Raw genomic sequence first — 15,104 nt, 5'->3', positions numbered from 1 at the left:
TTGATTCTGACAACTGTGTTGATGGCAGTAAGATGGCTGGTAGTCACGCTCAGCAGAGTGTGTACAAGGAAAGTCTTTATCTCCGTTTAAATTACCTCTTCAACATCAGTCACTAGCCCACATTCCAGGCATGTAGTCTGCTTTTTAGCCTAGGTTCCTTGGACAGACCTCACCCTTCCGACAGAAAGTAATCCAAACCCTAGACTACACTCCCAGGGACCCAGGCTTCCTTAGCTTCAGTGCCAGGCTGTTTCTATTTCTTCCTGGAGCATCTATTCTATAAGAGATAAAAAGGGCTGAATTTCCCCCAAAACAAACCTACTGTAAGTATCTAAGTGGTGTGTCTTACTCTTTCTATTTATATATTGCTTTCAGCACTGTACATACTGGTCCATGCACACTCAGTCAATCTCTGTCCTGCTTCCTTTAGCTCGAACCAGTGCATGAACTGTGTACAAGCAGCTACTACGGTTTTGTTTCCTACCCTGAAGAGTTCTGCTCATGTTGATATTTCACAGCATTTTTGTTAGGGTTAGTTTTGGGCTGTCACAGAATATTAAGCTGGAACCACATGTTCCTCAAACCATCCTGCCTTTAATTAGAACTGAAGAGCTATCTGTGGCCACCAGGGCTGCATATTGTAACATAATGTACATTCCTTCTTCCAGTTCTGGTTTTGGGGAAGAAAACAAATCCTCTCAAATCGTCTGAGGTCACAGAGCTCTGTAGACATTGCCAACACCCATCCCAATATTTTACATATATCTTGACATCCCCTGGGTGAAAGTGTTTACACATCTGGCTGGGCAGAAACCAAGGTATTTCACAGGAAAATGTAGCAAGCTGTTGATGTACAGAGGACACCTGCAATGTAGCATGCCCTGCCTGCTCTGTAGGATGATACCTGTGACATTTGAGATCAGGATGAAAGCTGCTGGTGCAGGGCCTCTGCTTACATTTGGAATTCACATAGTGCAGTGCAAAGCCCTTGTTCTCACCTCAGACTCTAATTGTACTCCTGAGCTATATAATAATCTCCATAAGCATTTATGCAGACTCAAAGTATGACATGATATAGGCACTTTTACCACTAATACGATCCTGTCTCTCTGATAAGATTTTTGGGAGCCTGCACTTGACTCAAGAAGCAGGACGGGGTTTTATGTAAGGCAGAATATAATGAATTACTAGCAACTTTGGATACCTAATTAGAGAAGCCATCACAAAGGGCCTGGATTTCCCAGAAGTACTAGGTTCCCAGCCTGATTGGACACAAACATCTTTGATAACACATTTCAGGTACAATAAATGAATGAGGAAAACATACCCAAAGTATTTCTGCAGTTTGCAGACCCAGTCCAAATAAATGTGAGCTCCTTCTGAAGTCATTCACTTAAGTCAGCTTTCCAACACACTCCTTCTCTTACTCACCAGAACTTCCAATTTGCCAACAGCTGAGACTGAAACTCTTGACTTGGAGGCTCAGGCTTCTCACATCTGGGACTCTTATTACCATCTTAGATATGGTGGAAGGGAGGTGACAATGGACACTGCAGGCAGTGATTTAAGATGTGGCCATTGCAGAGGTGGAACTGAATGGAAGAGCAAATTAATTTACTAACCAGTCACGTACAAACACACCCCAAAAAAGAGCTGTTTACATCCACCATCTCTTCAAACAAAGAAGCTATTTATTTTTCTGACTTAAAATCAGGACATTGGGCATTTTCTCCTTAAAAAGGTAGAACCAGCAGTGCAGTCACTCACAAGGAAATTTAAATTCCAATCTCCCAGCCTCAGGAGGGGGAGAGAGAGAGAGAGAAAAAAAAAGAAGGGGGTCAAGACTCATGGAAGAAAGGGAGAATGGTCAATGCATTCAGGAACAATGGCATGTGTGGAGACTTAAAACAGTGGGGCATGTACAGCTACATTTAGAACCAGAGGAAGAGGAAAATGGCCAAGGTAGAAGGGAAGGTGGTGAGAAGGGAAGGTTTAATGGTGGGTTGTAATTTGTATCCTTCATTCTGCTGCGAACTGCTCTTTGAGACCACTTTGCCTAGAAACTGCCTGCTAGCTTTGAAGCTTGTCCTCTGCCCTCCCAACCGCTTTCCTAATGTGATCTTGGATCTTCATTCTTTTTGGTTTTCCGGTTCTGTGCACAGCTGCTTGCCAGGTTTGCTAAACTCCAAAAACCTTTCCTGACACCAGGGCTGCAGTCACTACAATCCATGCACCATGCTCAGGAAATGGGAGCAGGATACTTGTGAGCTGACTTTTGTTATACATTCAGCAGACAAACCCACAGCTAAGGCTGTGCATTCTATGGGATGGAAAAATGGCATGAATCAGAATCCTATCTTCTGTGGCTAAGGACAGGAAAGGCAGAAATACACAGATGAGGTGATGAGAGGCCCACTAGTAGCAGCAACAGAAAAAAAAATAGATTTTAAAAAATGAATCATACATTCCAGGGTTCAAAATATGCAGTGTTCTAAGACTGGCTGCTTTTAACAGGACGTTATAGCTATGCATTTTACATTTGAAGTGACAGATCTTGTGCCGTATGCTTAGGAAGCTTTCCAAGGTAATACACAAGACTGCAGGAACATCCAGATGTTTCTTCACGTAGTTTCTCCCACCTCTGCATAGTCCATTGCTTATTAACTAGAAGAGCTGTCAAGAGATGCATCCACTTTCAAGAACAACAGCTCCGAGTCCGTGTCCTGTGTAGACAGAAAGGGAAGGGGAGCTGACACTGCTGGTGGCTGTTCCCAAAAGAGTGACATATCAAACCGCTGAAATTTCCTACACTTTTGTCTCTGTGTCTGCAAACTGGGGCTACCATAAAGGCTGTCATGAGGCACGTATTTCAAAAGTGCCTTGAAGCTACTGATAGCAGAGGTCTGGATACTGCTAAATGTCAGCTTTCGGTTCTAGGATCTCAAATAGGAAATAATAGAAATAGACAACATTATCCTCTAAGATAGGCCACAACGTGTGAAACAGAAAAAAAATAGCATTGCCACAACAGCCCCTTTGTGAATGGCGCGACAGGGACTGAGGCTTGTATTTATATGAGTCTGCACAGATCCCCATAAAAACACTGGCCTGAGATGGGTCAGTGAATGTACTAAATGAAGGCACTATGGCATTGTTCTGCATTGTCCCACTAATGCCAAGAAAAACACTTAGCGAGGCCTAGTCACATGTATTTCTGACCTGCTAGATAGCGTGTTATTACACTTGCTTCCTGGAAAAACAGAAAGGGAACTGACTTTCTACAGAACTGGAGTTGTGGTTGAGATTTTGCAAGTAATATGGGCTTGCCGCATGAACAGGGCTTCTTGTCACCCCTGCATCACACCCTCCGAGCTTCTGTTGAAACTAGAGGCTGCCTTCTAGGGGCACCCAGCTCGTAGCAGGGTTGAGGGAGAGCTCCCCTGGGCTGAGCCCCTTAATGGCTCTGTCCTCCTCTGGCTGTAGCGTCAGCTAGCGAGGGGGATGAGGGAAGAGACGTCTGTTTCAGATTAAGGGATCAGTCCAAAACGTTCTGTTCAATGCAAAAAAAAAACCACACCACAGTGTCACCGTGAAACAGCCAGAACCCTTCAAAAGGGAAAGGATGGGAAGAATACAGTAGATGGCAAAGTAACTTCTTGTTATGACCTGTCCAAGGATGGCATGTGGAGAACCACAGTAAGAACAGTCATTAGAAAGGGTGTTAATTAAGTACCAAGCTTGCTGGAGGACAATAAGGGCTTCACCATTCCTCAGCATTATTACATTTTTCAAACATAAGGTTTTCATTAATCTTTAAGTAGAGAAAGAAGTATCGGTTCCAAAGTAAAAAAAATAAAAAATAAAAAATAATTCAATTCAGCAATAATTCAACATTTTCCAAAATATTAAAGTTAAAAAAGTATGGGGAAAAAATGATTTGTGCCTTTTTAGACAGCTAAGGATTATAGAAGGAGGTTATTGGCTTTTCTGGATTCTGTATCACTCTTTTCCCCTATCATTCCTCACAGACTTACAAAACTTGGAAGCTTACTATGCAGCAGGCTCATCAAATGGTGAACTCATCAGTAACTTCTCAGCAAGACTTCAGTTTTAATAGGCCTCTGATTAAGGGAAAGATATTTTCGTTTTGCTCAAAAGGAAGAGCACAGATGCAATTTACATATTATGTTTATTTGGAGGCTATTTTTCATGAAACATAAATGGAGATTTTTTTTTTACTGACATTAAAAGCAGAGGGACATTTGTGTGTCATGAGGCCTCATGCCAAGACCTGAAGCTGGGGTGGGACTGTGAGTGCCAGCCAAACTTCAACACTGCCTGGGAACAGGTTATTGCTTCGGTAGATGTTTTTATTCTTCATTTAGAATAAGAAAACAGCTCACATCCTATAGATCAAACGCCCCACTCATTTGTCACTGTTTTTAAATGTAAACATTTATTTTTCTTGCAAAACCATTGCCTGTTCAATTCACTGCAATAAATCAGATAAAAGCAAGAGTTTGAGTGGGTTTGAGGCATCCATATGTGTCACTAGATGGCGGTGCAAAACAGTTATGGTATAGCTTAGTGGCAAATCACAAGGCTGTGAAGCTTGCTATAGGCTGCTGTGGGAGAACCTGCTTATGTATCCACATTCCCATCCAGAGATGCTCGAAGAGCAGTGCTCTGAAGAGACAGGCTACACAGCCGACAGCCATGAACACAGAAAACACCAGTTTTCTTTCTCTACAGCAGCCCCTACATACTGCTCTCGCAGGTGTAGTGAGAGCCTCATTCATACCTGGCTAATCCGCTGAAACCAGGGGCGGTGGCAAAGTTGGGGCTGTTTCCGTGCTGAATGCGGCCCTGACTTAGGAAATCTGTCGGGCACACTTCCAGCTTCAAGCAGATGACTGGCTCACTGTCTTCCCTTAAAGCCTGTGGTGTAGCTGAGCCTCAGAGTATGTTTCTAAAAACGATATGGGGAGGTGTTATGGCTATTAATATTTGAGATCGGCTCATCAGACTTTAGCAGTTAAAAACAAAATAAAAGCTGAGAGTTAGCTTGCCACCCCGCTGGGAGCTCTGGGAATCAAGCCAGTTGTCCCATCTCCCACTTTACCCAGACCAGTGCTCTCAGCTGTGTTCAGCTCTGAATTATAACCCTGCTGCCACTCGCCTTCCAGTCTGCCTTCAGTTATGGCTGCGTAGCCACACCAGCAGCGTTAGGATTGGCAGAGCTGAGAGGTGAGGACGATTCGGCCGGGCCTTTCCAGTCCAGCTAACAAGTCTGGCGATGATGTGTGAGCCGTAACAGAGCCCAGCTCTCTCCCCTAGAGCTGTGCCCGTTCTGCAGGGCCAGCAGGGCTGGTTTTTGTCACTAAAATCAGAAGGTGGTCTTCTAACATACTGGGGAACTGGCACTAGAGGCTCCAAAGGTCTCACCTTTACGTAGGGTTGCGAAGCATGTGAAACTGGGGTGGGAGCTTCCTATTTTACTTCTTTCTGCACGGGATGTGTGTATGTATCCAGTGTGCTCCGGGACTGGAATGCCCAAACCAGGTAGTGCAGATGCAGAAGGCTGATAGGGCCCTCCAGGACTTATTCCCCTGCCCACAAGATGTTCTCCGGTGCTCTGCCCAGCCCAGATTTAAGTGACTCGAGCACCGTGAGCTCTTGCCATTGCCCTTGGGAAGTCACTTGCAAAGTTTTAATACATCATTTCCCTTGGCCTCATATGTCTCACCCTAGACTTGCCTTTGTCCACTGATCTTATCGCCCCAGCCTTCCCTGTAAAAAATCTGCTCTCTGGTTCTTTATATCACAACTCACTTTGGCTTGTCATTTGCCCAGGCTTAATGTATCTACTTCTTTCACTCTCTCCTCATCAGTCAGTCTCTCAGTCTCTCAATCACTTCTGCGTTCTTCTCAAAGAGACTTAAATCTCCCCCTCTATAAATAGTTCTGGTTGGTGTTCCAGTCTGCTGTTGATCTTTCCATTACCAAAACTTCTTGTCATTTTGTAGCCTGCTCTCTGCTGTGCATGATGGCATGCAGATGCTAGTCATACAGATGTTAGACATTTTTGGCTACCAGTACAGCAATAAAGAGCTATTTTTCTAACACAAAAACTTGATATCTTGCCTTAAATGAACTAAGTAATGGAGAGTCAGTTCTGTATTGGGTTTCCTTTGCTTCTTGTTGCTGATAAGCAAAATCACATTTTGCCACTTTTATTTGGGGAAAAAAATACCCATTCTTCTCCTTCATATTGTTCTTTAAAAGCTCTCTAAAGCCTCTCCTTTACTAAGATACCCCCACACCGCTGCCAATGAGCCAATTGATGTAACTTTGGCCAACAGTGCGCTAACACAGTGGCCTGGCACTCCTGCCTCCATTATATCACTGTTCCTTGAGCTCTTGCATCCATCTGTTTATGTCCACCTACTGTCTTCAGCAGAGATTACCCTGAGGAAGAGCTTCTCTTGATGTTCCAGGTTCTTGATTGCAGGTACGATAGCATCCTGGCCCCAGCCAGGCTACAAATAGCTACCATGGACGAAATCATCAAGCTCTACTCCTTTAATTAATTCTTAGCAGTCAACAAGAATAAGCTTATATCAGATATACTAGTATATTTCCAAGGGTGAGATTAAGGGTAAATACTATTGGCATGTCAGTCACAGTTTAGTGTCAGACAACTATTAACAACAGGTATTTGCAGACAGTTTTCAAGAGGGAAGGCAATGGTAGAGGTGTGAAACTAGTGCATTTCAGCAGGTATTTTTTGATAAATTGCAATGTTGTTAGTCCATAATAGGATTTGGCTACTTTCTCTGGTTGTTTTTTTTTTTGTGGTTTTTTTTTTTTTGGTCTATTTTTTTCCTCTGGGAGGAATGGCAACTCTAATACCAGTAACACAAATGAGAAAACAGAGAATAGAGCCTGTGGAAAAGGAACTAAATGAACTTGATACCTGGTCATCTGCTTTGTATCCTGCAGAGATGTGACAGATCCCAAACAGTTTTGGAGAACACAGATACGTGGCTTCCTGTTTCTGGGGATCAGAAAATCATGCACTATGGGAGCTGAAGCAAGTTAGCTACTTTATAAGCACCAACATCTTGTAACCATTTAATATTAGCTGCCTCTGTAGAAAGGACACTGAGGAGAACTAGAGGCCCAAATACAGTGGCATTTCCAACAGCAGTAGGCATGTTGCGCCAGATACTCTCATAGCTATAGGTGATTATCAGTGTAAATGAGAATTTCTTACCCCAATGATATGACTCTCTAAGACACCTAAATCATGTTTCACCCATGCCTACATCACTGTACATCTTACGCTGACACTTAAAACAATCTCTTCTTGGTAGATAGTGGTTTTCAGTCCCTTGCTTTCCATTTTGAGTGTGCGCACACACACACACACACAAATTTGTACTTAGCTGTATGATGTCTGCTATATCTTGATTCTGCCAGTGCTGACACATATGTGTAAAGCAACTTTAACAGTTCTGGTCATTTGTGTGTTAAAATTTCCATTGCTACTGGAAGAATCCCAGGTCACTTCCCCTCAGTGGAAGCAGGAGCTTGCTAGAGTAATTATGGAAAAACTAACAACATCCAGACATGAAAATTTGGACCAATTATTTCACCTGGGATCTCTTTCACAACATATTTGCCTTCTCATTTCTTTCTTCCTCCACTCTAGTTTTTGGAAGGCTGTGATCCCCTTAAGTTTTCAGCTTAATCGTATCCTATAAATATGGGCAAAACCCAGGAGTCTTCACTGAAGACACGAACTTTGCCATTGATTTCAAGGCAGCTGGGTTCGTATATCAGGAACACATGTGGGTTTATATACAAGCCTGTCTTTAACATGGAGATAAGAAAGCAAAACCAGCAAAGGAAATATCAGTCTTAATTGCGTATTTTTCTGAAGGAATCTGTTATACAGATTTCCCTCTTTTTTTGTTTTGCTCATTTGGGAGATTATGAATTGTCAGGGAACTTTTACCATTATTACAGCTCTCTGGGGTGAGACAACAGGGAAATAAATGCACTTCTTTTGGTCTTCCAGGTCTGCTTTCTGCTTAGCACCACAGGCCTCCTGCCACTGCTTCTCCTGTGACTCAGCCCATTTGCTGCAATGAAATGTTGACAACATTGGACTGGCTTATCCCGCAGATTTAGAAAGAAGCTGTCTGGACTGGGAAGTCACTCTCTACTCACTCATTACATACAGAGGTACCAAACTCAATGGTAAGAACTGATTACACTATAGTAATATTGGTGCTTCTAGTTCATGGGCACTAAAATAAAGGTCTGCAACAATGATCTACAGGAGAAGGGCAGCGACAGTTTGCCTCTGAATGCTTAAAACTAGGAATTTATCCCGTCTCTGTATATTGTAAGAGAATCAGATCCAAAAAATGAACCTTGAAATGCTCTCTAATGTATAGCCTATCAGATGTATCATTTCAGATGTGAGCCCCTACAGGAGTATAATCCAAGAACAGCAGCAATATATTAATAAAACATGCTTCAACCACATTTTTTTTCTTTTCTGGCAGATACTACTTTGCACTGCAGCCTAAAATATATAATGAAATCCAGATCTCACTAGTTGCTGGAATGTCCTTTGTCAATAACTGTGAAAAATGTCTCTCACCCTGCAGTGCGAAATTGAGCTGTGGAATTTATCTGCATAAGTTCTTCCACTCCTAAAATGCAATTAATCCTGAATGAAAATACTGACATTGATTGCGCATGGCAGAGACCACTCCCTATCTCCGCTGTATATCCTAATCCCTTCTGCACCTATTTTGTTTATGTGAATTTATTGCTTGTAAAGTAGACTCAGCAACCTCAGAAACCCAGCTTGTTTCTAATTTTTTATTAAAAATTAATACCAGTATTACCAAACAGGAAAAAGATGGATATGTACATCTCCTCAATGTACATACCATATCAGAGACAGGATATCAGGGACCAAGATGCTTTCTTATTCTTTGCTTTATTTTGTTTTTCCCTAGTGAAACCAATTTAAGATTCAACTGCATTTTTAGTCTTTGGCTTTGTGGAAAACATCCACATGACATCAATTTGGGTTTGGTTCTGACCTGAGCTGAGTTTAGGTCACTGACCTAAAAAACCTACAAAATATATTTCCCAAATCCTTTGGACCAATGTCATGCCTAAGGACTTCTCACACCACTTTGCACCCTCTTCATATGTTTTCAGTTGAAAGCACCAGAATAGTCAGCATTGTTGTATTGCCAGCTGCTGACCACTTGACATAATTTCATGAATTATGGTTTAAGAACTAGCTGCCTACATCATTCTGCACATACTTCTGCTTCCAGAAGTAGTGCAGGAAGATCACTGGATTTATGTCTCTGTACACTTGTGGAATGATGAGATTAAGCAAATTAGCAATTCAACCCTTCTCCCAGATGAGATTTTGCCCCTCCACAGCCACAGAAGGAAAATAAAATTATGCAAGGAAGCAGAAAGAACTGTATTTGCCAGTCAAACTGCATATCCAGGGCCTTCTCACAGCAAATGAACCTCTTAAAGGAGGCTATGGATGCCCATCCTGCTCTAAACGATTTCCACAACTTTTGACCCATTTTCTAAATATTTGAGTTTAAGCAGATCCTTGTCCATTTCCTCTCTGTCTCTCAGAGTACTTCTCCAAGGTTTTCACTTTACATCTTCAAAAGGCCCATCTTTTTCTCCTGCATGGCTGGACATGGATGGTAGTAGACAGCAGTGCTCAATGCCAGTTCAAGGACAGAAATTAAGAGCCCTGGGCTTCCAATGACTTGTACTCCTTTCCCCCATTTTTATGACCCCATCTACAGGCCCCTCTGAAGCACTTGCTCACTTGATAGTCACAGCGTCCACTGCAACGGGTACACCCATTCTCTGCCACCCACCAAGGAAAGATTCCAAAAGTACCTGGTAGAGAAGATCTGGTTCAGCCCAGGGGAGGTGAAGGAGAGCCACAGGCTGTCACTGAGCTAGACACAGGAGTGCCTGATACCGCTCGCATAAAGGAAAAGGAGTGAATTCCCTAGAGATGAAATTCTGTAATGTTCCTCATAGCAAATAAAAAAAGAAAAGAGCCATGAATGCCTGCAAGTGAGCATAAACAGCCTGACAAAAAAGAGTGGTGCATTATCTGTAAATGATAATGTCTCCAGCTGTCACTTTCAGGCTTGAACTGTCTTCAGTCTGACCTGAAGCAAAGGGACAGGAACACTAAATTCTTGTTGTATTTTGGGTGCCTTGCTTTCCCTGCCCTTCTTTCCGTAAAGCCATACAATCACCAGGGAGATGAAACTTCAGGATATGTTTAAGGGATCCTTTGACTTAAAACCATAGGAGAATTTTAATCTTCTCCATTAGTGAGTAATAAATGTTAGAAAAAAAAATGTACATGCAGCCATGTAACTAGTCATTTTTATATTCATCCACAAAGCATTCTGACACGTAATCACTGAGCACAGCCCTGTTTTGGAAAGCTCTTCTGTTGCTAAACTGTAGCTGAGCCTGGTTTTTAAACAGGATCCTCCTCCACTCCTACCCCTTCAATTTTTATAATCAAAACAAGTCTTAAAAAAAAAAAAAAAAAAAAAGGAACCAAACAAATCTTGGATTTAAATTACAGGGTGCAAGCAAAAAAAGTTTATAAACCAGAATATTTTAGGCTAGATAATGAGGCCCACAAATATGTGAGGCAAAACCTCCTCTGAATCAGCGGGCTCTGTTTTCTGGCAGAATCTCATTGAAGTTCCTCTACCCATGCAGAGGAGAGCTGAGCCTTCCCTGGTAAGTGGAGAAGCTGACTGTATTGCACAACAATTCCTACTTGATCTGCTTCCACATGTACAAAGCCATAAGTGATTGCATTTGGACAAAATAGTTGTCAAAGAGATCAGACCTGGGAGCTCTGCATGAACTGAAGTCCTAGTGTTTGTGCAAAGAGAGAAGTTGCATAAGCACCAGTTTGCATCCTGCTTAAATCTATTTCACACCACAAAGAGGAGCAGCAAGTGCCAGGAGAGAATTTCCCCTCTGATCAGGAGGGCTGGCAGTTCCCCGGACAAAGAAAGGGAGAAGGAAAAAGACAGCATGCTGGAGAAGAGGTGGCACTGCTCAATGTTCAGACCCATGCTAGCATAAGGTCCTGTTGTGCAGAGGTGCAAAGGTGGGATGAGAATCCTGGTCCTTGCAGCTGATGAGTTCATGGCTGTGGCTGAATTCATTTAGCCCTGCAGGTGTGTGACCTGGGAGAGGTAACCAGATGCACTTTGTGGGACAATCCTGAACCTCGGCATCATGAGACGCCAGCAGTACAACTTCCCTGTGGGGTTATACTGCTCCAAGAGAGGGAAGTTGGCCCCACTCATTGATAAGAGCTCACAAAGTCTCCTTGTCCTACTCAGCCCAAGAAAGAAGGGGACAACTACTTCTGTGACTGACTGAATCCTACACATCAGCAGCTGCATCATTGAGAAAACAGTTGCAGCACGCTGCGATGGCTCTATGAATCCCACCAGATTAGGTAACGTAGTCTGCAAGGCCGGCAGATGGCAATCTTTGTATTCATTTGCTCTCGTGTAGAGCATTTTCATCTCAGCATACATAACACCAGTTGCATCAGTCAGTTTGGGGTAGGATTTGTGTCATTCCTGGCCAGAAGATGTTTTGTTCTTCCTGGCTGACATTTCCATCCCAGATGTCAACCAGATGGAGAACAAGAAATGGGTCTATGTGAGAGCTTTCCTCTCACCAGGCAGCCCTGCAAACCGGACACGGAGAGGTGCTAAACTCAAGGTCACCTTGAGCACAGGCCAATAATAATACCCAGATATCAGAATTTCACTGCATCTCAAGTAAAGCACAAACCTATGGGGCTGCAACTCTGTCAGTACCTTGGGAGGCTGAGCCTCAGTTTGAAACATTTAATTTTAAAGTCTGTAATGTAAGTGTCATGTTGCATCGTCAGTTTCTAACAACATTTCTGGGGACTCCAAAGAAAAATGGGTATTTAAAAAGTGAAGATCCAAATGGAACCACCCAATTTATCTAGAGTGCCTTTCTATTTCAGGAGCCCGATCTGACTAACCAGGCACTGCTCTTTTTATTATGGGTCACTGCTTTTTCAAGCCTCCCTGTATTGACTCCCTTTCCTGCTTCCATACCGGGGACTGCTGTTTACACTCTTAGTTGTTATTTCCCCAGCTGCTGGCTGGGTTACGACCTCAGTCACATCACTAATAATAGCTTCTTCCCTCCTTAGGAAAGCGAGGAGCCAGCAGAGTTCAAGAAACCTGTCCCTTTTTTGAGGAGCAATGTCTGCTTCACAGGATTCAGACTTAGTTCTCTGTCCCCCCACTGGCATCAGCGGGGGAACCTCCACCTGCAGATCTGCCTCCCAGCTCCCCAGCCCCGCAGGAGGCAGATGCTGGTCTTCCCAAGCCCCTTCCCTCCTTTCACCTTCCATGGAAGCAATTTCTCTTCCACTCTCTGGAGGACTGCCTGGGAGCCTACTGCAATGGAGAGCTTTTCGCTCCTCTGGCTCTCTCCCTCTTGCTGCCTTATTTCTCCAGGTTTTGTTGGACTGAGAATGCATCCTAATTCAGGAGGTAGCTGACTGTCCTGTTAATTCCTTACCAGCTGAAACAATGCAGTCATGTGCACACCTCTTCACACACAATATATATTTAATTCCAGTACCTAAAGCAGAATATAGGGAGACCCACAATACAGTTATTCTTAAACAGATAATATTTTCCCTTTGTGGACAGAGCATTAGCTTTCACTTCCCCATTAAAACCGCCCTGAAGGCTACGAGGTCTGTACGCTGCATTCCACCTTTCTCAGATTGCTAGTGTCAATTCAGTGGAATAAAGAACAGATTTCCCCAAGCCTCCAGAGAGCTGCACTCTTCAGGGAGGGTGCCATTTTGCTCTCAGATTTCTCCTGGATATGTGTCCATAGGGATCTCATCCCATCCTTTTGCCATATCTTCCAGTCCACCTAAGAAGCTCTCTCAGATGCTTGATTTGAAGACTTTGAACAGCAGAAAACCACCACATTCTTTGGGAAATTATCCCAGGGTTTAACTGAGATCACTGTTTACTACCAGTAAGTGCAATTACTTCAAGTATGCATTTGCTAAGTTTTAATTCCTAATCATTGGATATGGTTAAGCCTTCCTCTGCTGGATTACAAAGCCATTTACTTTCAAAAGTCTCTTTCCTGTGTATGCACGAGAAGATCATGCCCAAGGTGTGACTGTGCCTTCCCCAAACTTAGCTCAATTTTTTCCCACCTTCAGTTGAATAGAATCATATCCAGATGTCACATCACTTTCTGAACCCTTTGCAATGCTTTTGAAAAGCTTGATGTACATGGCAGTAACAGCCTTACTGGTACCATATACCAATTCCTAACTTGTCATTGATGCATGGGCAGACTTTTTCCTTGCTGCAGTAGCAGCCAGAAGCTTACTTCCAGTGGTTTAACTACTCTGACCTTTAAGTCCCCTATAGAATAGCTGTCTTCTAGGATATTGTTCTTCATCTACAGCTGCCTTACAATCTATCATCTTTGGTGATCTGTCACCTTTTGATACATTTAAAAGAGATTTGGTGGCATGCTACTTTGCAGTCAGGTTGCAAGAGCAAAACAAAGTTTTCACAGAAACTCTTTACTGTATCTAAAATTTGACAGAATAGAAAGCAGAGATAATAAGGAAATCTCTCTTTCATTTTTATGCACTGGATGCGTTTTTCTTGGCTTCATGCAACATATGCTGATAAATGATATTTTAACTCAGTGTGATTTCAAACTATCACCAACCTCAAGAAAACTGAGGTAACTTAGTAAAAAAAAAAATCATTTACCCCAAATTAAGCATTTGGCCTCAGTTTTGCGGGGTGACTATTTTAATCTTTGTAGTAAATCTGAAAGAAACATTGAAATGAAAGCCTCATTTAGACTTACAATTTATTTTCTTTAAAAAAGTCACAATGAGACTGTGTAGTGTTTAAAGACCTGGTTTTTTTCCTTGTCAAGATTAATAACCCAACAGACCTGCCACTAATGGAAGTTTAAGTGGAAAATGTTACCCACCCTTGTTCCACAGAGCTCCATTTTTGTGGTCCTTCTGAGAGGTACAATTCTCCTCGTTCCTGGCTGATGTAGAATATGATATTTTGGGAGGGGCTGAGCCTTTCTGCATTCATATTAATGTGAGCGCAGGCATGTAGCATCCTCCCTTACCTCCACGCCATGCAACAGCATCTCTATAAATAAGTGAAATCTTGGAAAATTACAGAAGTAGTATTCAGATCCTGGTCGTTTTCAGTTGCTATCCATCAACGACCATTAAGCGGTGTTTTACACTTAGAGTTCATGACACACTGAAGCCAGTGTGAATCTGCTAAAGACCAGGTGCTGGCAGCGTAGCCGTGCCAGTTTACGTCAGCTCAATAGAATGGTGTCATTTACACCATGAAGGGAGAGCAGAGGACATGACCCTGTCTTTACCCATGTCTCTTTAGGCATTTTTGCACTTTTTTTTACTGCTAGTGTACATTCATGGGAAATACATGTGACACTACGTTTAGTTCTATAATACAGTAAACATCTTGATCTCTTTAAAAACTACAAATGAACAAACAGGCATGCCTGTATATGTTTGCAGAAAAGACTATGCTGACATACATGAGAACTTGAAAGAGAAATTGGTTGGAAAGTGAAGCAAAATTGGGTTTCACTGGAGAACTCCCAGAAAGCAAACAAATAGGAAAAAGGGGAGCAGGAGGCAGAAACAATAGAGTTAAAAAGCAATAACTCCTAAACGTCAGAGCTGTTACTGACACAGATGGGGAAATGCACTTCTCACAGCGCTGTTTTTTATTCAGCCAGTGCCTGTTTAATGGGAGGAAGGAGAAAGACAAGACTGGGGATCGCAAGGGAGCTGGGCAGCGTGAAGGAAAGAGTTAAGGCTGGAGTCACCCTCTCTGAAGTGCTCTGTGATGCTGTGCAGTGTTTCAGCCCCCAGAGCCTTCCTCCTCCTCCTC

At 42.8% G+C, this 15,104-nt stretch overlaps 1 long non-coding RNA gene across 2 annotated transcripts in view; it reads left to right on the top strand.

Moving 5' to 3' along the window:
• Positions 1-11,579, top strand: part of LOC125182103 (uncharacterized) — a 45,359-nt gene extending 33,780 nt beyond the window's left edge. Inside the window, exons 1-3 of one of the 2 annotated variants that reach the window (XR_010833992.1) lie at positions 7,508-7,832; positions 8,084-8,265; positions 11,457-11,579. This is a non-coding gene — a long non-coding RNA (uncharacterized lncRNA). Of the gene's footprint in view, positions 1-7,507; positions 7,833-8,083; positions 8,266-11,456 lie in introns of those variants that run through there. The other variant, XR_007161102.2, reaches the window with a different exon arrangement.
• Positions 11,580-15,104: the final 3,525 nt, after the last annotated feature.

This window comes from Anser cygnoides, chromosome 1, assembly GCF_040182565.1.
Source record: "Anser cygnoides isolate HZ-2024a breed goose chromosome 1, Taihu_goose_T2T_genome, whole genome shotgun sequence".
In the NCBI taxonomy this organism is placed as follows: Eukaryota; Metazoa; Chordata; class Aves; order Anseriformes; family Anatidae; genus Anser; species Anser cygnoides.
The sequence above is the reverse complement of the archived record's forward strand: the minus strand, read 5'-3'. Positions and strand labels throughout refer to the sequence as shown.